We start from the raw sequence: 10,678 nt of genomic DNA, 5'->3' as shown, positions 1-10,678 counted from the left end.
GGCGGGCCGCCATGGCAACCCTGAGGCGAGCCGCGGTCCTACCTCCCCTCGGTCGGGACGTGCAGCCGCCCGGCCGTCGGGCGCCCGACGTGCCTCTGCCTCCGCGCCCCGCACGCGGGCTCCGAAGGCAGGTGCCCGGCCCGCGGGGCCCGCAGCCTAATCTCCATCTCCAGCGTGGCCGGCAGGTCCTCTCCGCCGTCTGAGAATCAACGAGGGACGCGCGGACTGGGACGGAAGCCGGGTGGGCACTCTGCGTCTTCTGCTTGGCATCAGCGATGCGCTCTTTCCCTCTTATTACGGAGCAAGACTACCCGGCACACCAGCGGCTTACCAACCTGCTCGCCCTTCCAAATCCTAAGTAACTGGGGCTTCGCTAACTAATCATCACTTACGTTTCTCTTCTCAATTGGGAAAGGTGTCTTTCTGCCCCTACTTTATCAAGAAGGAATCCTCTATTATCGATCACTGTTACCAGAGCCTTCGTGCAACAGCCACATGAGTGCCTGGAACACTGTCCTGTGCAACCCAGTGTCTGCTCTGGATTAACTTCCCCCAATTTCACTGCCACTTCTGCTTTCAGGGGCCTGAGGGAGCTGTTTATGCTACAAACTGCCTCTGTAGGCACTGCCGTGCAGGATTTTTGAAAGCACAATAGTAAAGAGACTTGAAAGTTGTACTATCTTCTCTCTTGTTTGTTTGCACCCCTCCTGCCTTTCTAGTAAACCATCATAACAAATGTCTCCTTGGTGCAATTCTCTTTCCTCCTCAGAATTATGTTGTGGAGCAGGACTTTGAAGAATCCTGACTCCTGAAACGGCTGGTAGGTAAGACAAGCGCTGCCCTCAAAGCCTGATTTTGAGGACACTCCCTCCAGAGGCTCTGTCTTCCTATCTCCTTTTAGAAACAATGAGCCTATTTAGAGGAAACAATTCAAACAGTAAATAATTTGCTTGGTAGAGTAACACTGGTTTCTGCCCACAGAAATTGGAAAGGAAGAACAAGGTTTTGAACCTCAGTAAACTCTACCCTGATGGCCTAAGAATTTTTCTCTCTTTGAAGAAATCTAATCAGAGGGACGGACTATGGAAGCAGAAATGAGACGTTGTCATCTAGGTGCTAATCAGCAGGGGGCACTGTTTACCTCCCTTTGTCCTAGAGAAGCCACATGAGACTTGATCTTAGACAAACCCAAGGCGGCTGAGAACACCACAGTATTTCTGAGACTGGTAGATGTGAACAGATAATCTCCTCTTGATCCAGGGAAACAGGTGACACCCTTTAAAGGCATGATGGATGGGCAGCACGGGGCCCAGTGCTATTGTTTTCCTGGTGACCAACAATACAACAATATATCAGCAGGTGTATATGTCCATCCCCAATTCTTGTCTCCCATCCCTTCCACATCTGGTATGACTCTATGTCCTGACCATCACACTCCTCTTTCCCCTTGTTTTACCCTAATGAGCATATGACTTCACCTAGGACTGAGAGGACCTTGGACATGGTTGTACAACATTGTGAATGTTCTGCCACTGAACTATACACTTAAAAATGGTTAAAATGGCAAATGTTACGGATATTTTGTTACAATTTTTTTAAAAGAGGACCTCAGACAAATTCCAGGAGGAAAAACAAGTTTGGACTGACCTTGCCATACCCTTCCCTTTCTTTGTTCAAGCAATCCAGCAAAGTCTGTGCTTTTCAGAAAAGCTTCTCAGGTAACCAGAACTCCCTGTGTAAACATACACTTACTGATTCCCTCTTCTCTCTGCCCCTTATACCTACATCAAAGTTACATGCTCTGTCTGTTAATCTCAAAGGTGGAAGCTGAGCTGTGAACTTCCTTGGACCGTGGTATTGGACAGAGTGCCCTTCACCCTCAAAAGGCATATATCATGTTGCTGATGACTCTGACCCTTGCTCTCTACTTTAAACTTTGTTGCCTTCTCCTTACTCAGCACTTTCCAATTCCTATAAACACTTCACTTTCCTTCTTTGATCCTTTGAGCCAGAAATCCCCCAACTTTTTCTGTAAAAGGCCAGACAGTACCTTTTCCTGGCTTTGTAGGGAAGCCACAGGGTGTGGTAACTACTCTGGTGTAGGGAGAAAGCCAATAAATAATATGTAAGTGAATGGGCATGGGTGTTGTTCCAATAAAACAGTACAAAACTAGGCTATGGCAGGGTTTACCTCACAAGTGGAAGTTTACTAACCCCAGCTTTGGGGAAAGAAACCTTTCTTCCTGCTTCCATCTTAACCCTGCCTAAAGGATTCTTGCCTCCTGCTTACAGCTTTCCTCTCCCATTTCTTGTTCTCCAGCACACCTCTAAGGGCACTTACTGACTTGGAAGGAAAGCTAACAGGGAGAGAAGCTAAATGAGATTTTCTACCCACATGTTACATATTGAAATGGGTTTTGGTGGGTTCCTATATAAACAAAAATTTCTTTCAAGTGAATATACGGAGTCTATCCTGTCTAGATGGAGAATGACAGTGTGTTTTAAGTATGAGTCCAACAGCTTCCTTAGGACAGATAGAATTCATCCTTCCCTGGGAAGGAATTTCCTTTATCTTCTGAGTAAAACTGAGGTATTGTCTAGACCCTCTATGTTACTCTCTTTCTCCCAAGATCTAGGTTAGACTTTGTTGTTTTCATTGCTCCTGAACACACTTCCTCTAGCTCACATACTAGCTGTTTCAGCCTCCAGACTCTCCCGGAAAGTTGTCACCCAACATCTCACAAAACTGTCATTAGCCTGACACTCTGCTAGTTTGGGAAAACTCCTGTCCCTGTATCCGTCTATTGGAGCCAGAGAGATCTATCCATCTATACCTGGAACCTTGGCCAGGCAGTTCCAGCAGGCCATTGAGCATTTGCCCAAAGCTCTGGAGGTAACCTGAGTTCGTTGCAGTTTTCCAACAAGGGAGCATTAATGGTTTGCAGAGGCCTAAACTTTTGGAAATTATGAATATGTATAAAGTATATGATCTGCTTTATTTCTGATCTGTAGTATGATACGTACAACCATCACTGTGTTCCCTGGCCACTGAAAGTGCCAAAAAACCAAAGAAGATGAGAGACCTAAGAGCAAAGAGACCAAATGTAAGCATCTGGAAACATTTGTGAATGGCTCACTTTGTCTCTCCACCTATCGTCCAAAACAAAATGTGATTTAAAAAAAAAAAAAAAGTTCTCCTTAGGGGCACTCAGCTGGCTCTGTTGGTGGACCATGTGACTCTTGATCTCAGGGTCATGAATTCGAGCCCCACATTGGATGTGGAGCCTACTTTTTTTTTAAAAATTAATTAAGAAAAAATACTTGCTCTTATTTTCCTATTAACTTAGTGCTAAGAAGTGACTTCATTTCCATGAATACCACGGCATTCTTTTGTTGCTGGTATGTCACTTTTCTTCCAAACATCTTTCCTTTGTAGCCTCTCATTTATCATTGTGCTAAGCTTCAAGTTGAACACAAAGGGAAATAGGTGGTGACAGGACAAATATGAATGGAAAAAAGAATTTATTTCATGTTCAAATTGAAAAATTCAACCCTAGAGAGGCTGAGTAATTAAATCAATGCCACAGAGTAAGGTCTGGTGGTGACAGTTTTACCCTTCTTGTTTCTGTTCTTGTTTCTGATCTATCAAAGATCCTGTCTGCTGCCCTATGAGCAATGCCTGCTATGGCCTCTCCGTGGCATAAGGGCAGATGCCCACATCGGCCCTGATAAATAAACCCATATAGGGCCAGGGTCAATGTGACCTCTTTTGTCCCATTGTGAAATCTGAGCTGGCTCTGCTGGGCAGTTGAGAGATGAGCGTTTCCCTATTAATACACATACCTACGTGCCAAGTCTTGGACACAAAAGCTAAGAATGTGGCATGGGGGAGGAGATGGAACAAGTGGTAGCAATCTGAACCTGGAGTCCCCTCCCTTTGTCCAGATCCTGAGAAACCTAGTTAAATTCCTGGGTTGAGGGCAAGACAAACATGAGATTTCTCCACATGCCTGAGAACAAATGTGTGTACAAGAGTGTGTCCATGTGTGACTATGGATAAGAATGTATGTATCTATGTCTCCGCTCTGTGACTCCACACGTATGTATGTGTCCAAGTGTGTTTGGCTTTAGTGATGTTAACATGGTGCTGTGCATGTGTGGGTTAACCCCTTTCCATCTCTTTAGTACTCACGTCAGCAGCCTTCTTCTCTGCCAGCTCCAGCTTCTCCTGCGCATCTTTCAGGGCCTCAGAGTACTTGTCAAGCTCGTCCTCTGTCCCTTTCAGCTTCTTCTGCATGGCAGCCAGCTCATCTTCCAGCTACAGGAGCCCCAAGAGTCACACACAAGACATACACACAATAGTACAGGCTCAGATCCTGGGCTCCGAAGCCCTGATGGACCTCTGTACCCAGCCTATGCTAACATGGGTTAGCATTCCTAAAGAGATGTACTTTCCCTCTGTCCACTTCCAGCCAGCTGCCCTAGGAGTCAGGCCTTGCTGTGTGACCCTGGGATCTCCAACCCCAACATAACCAAGCCATGATGGATTTTCATCTTAAGACTCTGGGATGGGAAATATCTTAGGGAATAGATGCCTGTGGCTCAGTTGGTAGAGCATATGACTTTTTTTTTTAAGATTTTATTTATTTATTGGGGATCCCTGGGTGGCGCAGCGGTTTAGCGCCTGCCTTTGGCCCAGGGCGCGATCCTGGAGACCCGGGATCGAATCCCACGTCGGGCTCCCGGTGCATGGAGCCTGCTTCTCCCTCTGCCTGTGTCTCTGCCTCTCTCTCTCTGTGTGACATAAATAAATAAATAAAAAGAAGCTGCTTCTTTAAAAAAAAAAAAAAAAAAGATTTTATTTATTTATTCATGAGAGACACACACAGAGAGAGAGGCAGAGACACAGGCAGAGGGAGAAGCAGGCTCCACGCAGGAGTCCAATGCGGGACTCCATCCCGGGACCGTGGGATCACACCCCGAGCCAAAGGCAGACACTCAACTGCTGAGCTACCCAGGCATCCCTGAGCATGTGACTCTCGATGTCAAGGTTGTAAGTTCAAGCCCCATGTTGGACATAGAGATTACTCTTTTTTAATAGAATCTTAAAAAAAAATTAAGGGAAAAGAGATGCTACATGCCAAGCTCCCACCTTTTCCTCTAGAAATCAGGTCCTCCCAAAACATAATCTGCTCCCATTTAGATCCAGCAGACACACCATGGCTCAGAGGAGGCCACAGGTTTCTCTAAAGTCACATAGGCAGCCTGAGACAAATATCCTAGATGTCCTCTGCCTATCCAGCGAGACCTGGGGACGAAGAGGGTCGCTCCCACTCATTGCCTTTCCTGTGAGGACTGTCTCCTGTCTCATTGGTTTGCTTACCAGCAGCTGAGGGAACCGATGCCAGAACCCACCTGTTTACTTCTCTCTTCTGCCTGCTTCTGCTCAGCTTCAGCTTGCTCTGCCCGGTCCAGAGCATTCTCTTTGTCCAACTTCAGCATCTGCATCTTTTTCTTGATGGCCTCCATCATGAGCAGTGGCTGTTGGTGAGCTCACCTGTAACCCTGAAGAGCCAGAGATGAGGGCAAGAAAGGAGGGGCTGTTGCCTGAATGACGGAGTTCTCCTAGACTCAAGCCTTTATCTCTGTTCATGGCTCCACCTCTCCTTCCTAATATGGTATTTCCAGCTCCTTCCATCCCATTATTGTTCTCCCTGGGGAAGCAGGGGTGAGACACTTTGATGGACTGACATCACCAGCAAAGAAAAATTAGGGAACAGCTGAGGCTGATTTTAGACAATGGAAAGTGGGGGCAGGGAGAGGTTCTCCCTGACCCTGAAACTTTCCACTCTCCATACAGCTCTGTGGGTGTTTTAAAAGAACAAGGCACAGGGAGAAGGAGAACACTGACCGGGGGGGGGGGGGGGGGGGGGGGGGGGGGGGGGGCACCTGGGTGGCTCAATGGTTGAGTGTCTGCCTTCTGCTCAGGTCGTGACCCTGGGGTCCTGGGATCAAGTCCCACATCGGGTCCCTGTGGGGAGCCTGCTTCTCCCTCTGCCTGTGTCTCTACCCCTCTCTGTGTGTCTCTCATGAATAAATAAAATCTTAAAAAGAGAGGGAGAGAGAGAGAGAGAGGGAGAGAGAGAGAGAGAGAGAGAGAGAGAGAGAGAGAAGCATACTTTGGCAATTCCAGATGGGTGGTTCTCGTCCAGAGGGTCCCAGTTACCCTTCTGTTTCCCCATTACCCTTACCCTGCTATAATGGATGCTGGTCAGACTCCACTGGTTGACTTTTACCTTTTGATTCCCAGTATTCAGGAACCTTGAGTAATAGTGAAGAGGGAGGTCACTCCTGATCCTTGACAAGTCCCCCAGATCCCCAGATCAAATTACCGTGCTATTTCAAGAGTCTCTAATTGGCAGGGAGACATCATTCCTCCCCCTTAAGAGCCACAGGGATGGAGTGAGCAGTGAAGGTTGGTATCTGGAAGGCCCTCCCAGAGCTTAAAGTGCGGTGGGGGAAAGAAGCAGGGGAGGGTCAGAGTCTTCTGGGTAGGGTCATGCCCTCTGTTTGCCAACAGGGATCTTTAAGTAGAACTTTCATACCCACACTGACCAAGCTCTGCGCTGCTCTCCACTCTCCTAGCTCTCTGTTCCCTCCTTACCCCCACCTGACCTTCCTACTAACACACACTCATCACAATCACATCACCCTCATGATCTCTGTTCTCCCTGGCTTCTTTCCAGGCCATGTCATTCTTCCACTTGGAGCCTCTTACTGACAGGTGGCAATTGATCCCAGTATACCAGCACCATACAATCTGAGAATATGCCCGGGGAGAGAAGGGCACTATTCAAGATGACCAAAGCTATCAGAAAAGAACATGAAGGGTTCCAAGTAGTCATATGTCAAGGATTGATGGCTATTGTTAATATTAAGCCCCAGCAGTGGGGTAACTGAGACACCCACCAGGGCACAGGGTAAAACTGGAGTCCACTATTAGGAGCTTCCAGTCACTAGAGGTAGATCGGCAGCTAGACCATCAATTGACTCTTCAAGGAAAGCAGAAAAACCACAGCCCCTCACTGCAAGATGAGTGAACAAGGAGGCCCCAGGGATAGGAAGCAATAGTCCATAAGGGTCAGGGCAGTGTTGAATAAGGAGGAAAAACGTACAAGGACAGAAGATGAGAGATCCATCCCTTCTAGTACAAGGGAAAAATACAGAGAGATTCAATACTCAAACTCCAGCCCTCGCACTCCCACATTAGCTCTCCAGCTTAATATTGATACCCACATACATTGCCGCCACTAGCTTTCCAAAGGAGTCCTGGAAATAAACGGTTCAGTCAGAGCCCCAGAGCCCCAGAGGTTGATGCCAAATTGCCCACTGCTGTAAGAATATGTTCGATATTTAGTTGATTCCTAATTAAACAACCCAATATCAAACATATCACACAGAAGCAGGCAGGAAAGCTTTAGTGGTCATTTGCCTCCCTCCCCTCCAGCCACCAAGCATGGCTAGATGGCAAGCCATATCCTTAGGGAAGGACACTGAACCCTGCTCTTCACCTCCCAAGATAGCTGGCTTTTATTCATCTGCCCTTCGTGCCATCCCTATATCAACTCCTCTCCTACCAGTGCCTGGCCTTTGCTGGATCACGTTAGCCTAAACCAGGAAGCGTACCTGGCAGAGCTCCACATCCGAGCTCCTATCCTTAACAAGGGCTCCCACACAGAGCCTCTCCCCCTCATGTCATGACCACAGTGCTGAGAGCCAGCCTGGCCACCTGCTCCCCTCATCCTCCTTCCCACTGCCTTGAGGCTTTCCGGGGGTTGGGGGCAGGGGGCTTGCACATCCTGATTTACCTTTCCAACAGAACACTTAATCTTCCAGATCACCCCCAGCAAACGCTGAGAGCCTTCCAGCTGACCCCCTCCTAGAATCCTCCCACCTCAAATATGACAGAAAAGTAGCCAGAGAAACTTCCAGAATGCCTGGCTGCTTCCTCCCATCATCTTGTCCCTTCTCACCTTCTCCCCATGTCTTGCAGGCACCTTTAAGGTCACCCTTGGGTGTCCAGAAGAGAAGAGTGGCCTGTCTCATTGGCAGGCTCCAGCCTAGGCTCCAGAGGTTTATGGTCTCCCCTGCCGGGTAGAATGGAATCAGGGGAAGAACCCCTCTGCCAGAAAGAAGCCTGCAGTTCTTAGGGCTCTTGTCTTCTGGAACATTTTACACCAAGAATTCCTGGCCTGGCTTCTCTAAGAGTCTTCCCTCATGGGATCCAGCCTGGTTCCTTTCTGGGGGATTTTTCTTCTGAAGAGGATCAGATCTGTTGAATGTCATGCGGCAGGCAGATGCTTCTCTCTACTGTGGCAGAAAGGAGCCCAAGTTATAGCCGCACAGGGCAGGCAGGGGGCTCGGGTGGAAGTGCAGGGGTGGGAGGAGGGGGCTCTGTTTCAGCCCCAGGCTTGTTCCATGTGTCCTTGTTCCCATTAGTCTGGATTCCCGCCCCCCCTCACCCCAACACATCCCCCAACGGCACAGTGCCCTTGATGTAGATCAATAGCTTGTCCGAAGGCCTAGTCAATTCCCATTCTGTGGCCCCTGCCTTCCAGGGAAGACAGACACAAGGGCATCCAAGCCCAAGGTAGCCCTGTGCTCTTGTCCCCACTCCTTTGTGGCTCCTGCTGGGCCTGCATCAGAAAGGTGGCTTTTGTGGCCACCTTTCTTACCCCAAAGCCCACATTTAGTTCCTTTCTCTGGGAACCTGGACTATCCCGAGGGAGCTAGAGGCTGGGAAAGGACCAGCAGGAGTTGAAGGGACTTGGTGTTTGGGGCACCAGGGGACGGAGGTAGCGAGTGTTGGTGTAGAGGAGACTGAGTCCAGGCATCCCTAGGCAGGAACAGCATACCTAGGATGAAGGAACGCACAGGGCAGAGAGGCAGGCCTCACGTGAAAGCTTTCTCGCTCTCCTGCAAGTGCCTTCTGTGTAGCCCCTCTGAGCCAGAGATGGGTCAGGAACTAGCCATAGAAGAAGAAGGGGGTGGCTGGGTGTGATGGGGTGAAATAGTTGATGTGATGAGAGCAGACAGAGCAGACAGAGGGGACTGGGGGAGACGGGCTCCCGAGGGGCCAGCCTGCCAATACCCGAGCCAGCCTAGCACTGACAAGCCCTGGGGACAGAGGCCAAGGTCAGGGAGGCAGAGGGGGCAGGGTGTTCTGTGGATGCCCTGAACTGCGGAAAGGGGAACTAAGGAGATGCCAAGGAGTGTGGTGGGGGGATGGGGAGCAGCCAGGTAGCAGAGAGGAAATAAAGAGGGGAAGAAGTATCCCAGGGCAGGAAGTCATCACGATGGCTGACCATTCATTGGACATCAGATGCCACCTCTCTACAGAGTGCTTTATTTAATCCCCAGTGAGGGGGGTGTCACCTCCATTTTATAAACAAGGAACCATGACGCAGAGAGTTAAGGCAGCACGCCCCAAGCCACACAGGGAGTAAGTGACGGAGGCCAGATCCGGACCCAGATCTGCTGTGTTCCATGAGACCAAGGCCAGGCTCTCCTGGGGGCATGGAAGCTGCAGAGCCGGCTGGGGGTGGATGCCGGGCGCAGATAAAGCCGGGGGGGCGGGGGGCACAGGCTAGGACGTGAACAGAGGGGTTCGGGCGAGCGGGAGCCCCGGCCTCCAGCTGCAGGTCAGATCCCGGCTGAGTGTGCCCACTTCTGTCCCTGGCAACGCGGTTACCTCACCTCCCCTATTTATCTTAGAGAGTGATGGGAAGGTGGAGGGGCAGAGGGAGAGAATCCCAAGCCGACTCCCTGCTGAGGACGCAGGGCTTGATCCAAGGACCCTGACATCATGACCTGGACACCCCAGGCGCCCCTCACTTTCCTTCCTTGTCCATGCCCACCTTCCCAACAACCCCACGGCCCCAGGTCTTGTTGGGTACAGGAACTTGGGAGTCATTGACTAAAGACACTTGGGAAACAGGGTGATGGAGGCTGGAGGATGAGCAGATGCACAGGGCAGAGAGGCAGGCATGGGATGGAGTGACACCTCAGCACCACCAGGGGTGGCCAGGGTCACAGGGAAATCAGAGAGGGAAGGGGAGGATTCCCACCATTTGTCCAGCACTAGGCTTGCTCTCTGCATACATTATCTCATTTAATTCTCATAATGATCCTGTGAGATGGAAATTATTTCCTCCACTTTCAGAAAAGGAAAGTGAGGCTCAGAGAATTACCTTACACAAGGTGAGGACAGTTCAGGGATGAAGCTGGACTCTGAACCCACATGATTCCAAAGCCCGTACCCTTCTCTATACCTGCTGCTTCTGTGCCCAGCGGTGGGGTGTGGAGGGAGAAAAGGAGCGGGCTCTGACAAGAACTGCACCCTGGAAGGTGGAGCCAGATGAGGGGCAGGGGCAGGGAGGGGAGGGGAGATGGGAGTTGTGCAGCACATGCACATAGCCCCCTGGAGTGCAGGGGGGTGCCAGGTTAGTATGCAGAGGATGAGTCGCCAATGAGGACACAGACAGCAGGTGAAGGAACAGGGACAGAGGCCTGGTGGTGTCCCTGTACTTTGTTAAAGCTGCACAATGCGGATCCCTCAGGCTTGCCTTGTGGTTTGATGTGAAGTGGATCTCCATGGTCTACAAACATATGTGATCCA

At 50.0% G+C, this 10,678-nt stretch overlaps 1 long non-coding RNA gene and 1 other non-coding gene across 2 annotated transcripts; one reads left to right on the top strand and one right to left on the bottom strand.

The window, feature by feature from the left end:
* Positions 1-53: 53 nt before the first annotated feature.
* LOC111096741 lies at positions 54-2,174 on the top strand. Its single transcript, XR_005362397.1, has 2 exons — positions 54-1,718; positions 1,821-2,174. It is a non-coding gene; the product is annotated as an uncharacterized LOC111096741 (long non-coding RNA).
* Positions 2,175-7,387: 5,213 nt separating this feature from the next.
* Positions 7,388-7,465, bottom strand: MIR190B (microRNA mir-190b). The gene has a single exon (NR_049462.1). It is a non-coding gene; the product is annotated as a microRNA mir-190b (primary transcript).
* Positions 7,466-10,678: the final 3,213 nt, after the last annotated feature.

The sequence above is a fragment of the Canis lupus genome, chromosome 7 (assembly GCF_011100685.1).
Source record: "Canis lupus familiaris isolate Mischka breed German Shepherd chromosome 7, alternate assembly UU_Cfam_GSD_1.0, whole genome shotgun sequence".
In the NCBI taxonomy this organism is placed as follows: Eukaryota; Metazoa; Chordata; class Mammalia; order Carnivora; family Canidae; genus Canis; species Canis lupus.
Note: the sequence above shows the minus strand (reverse complement) of the source record. Positions and strands in the feature narration are given on the sequence as shown.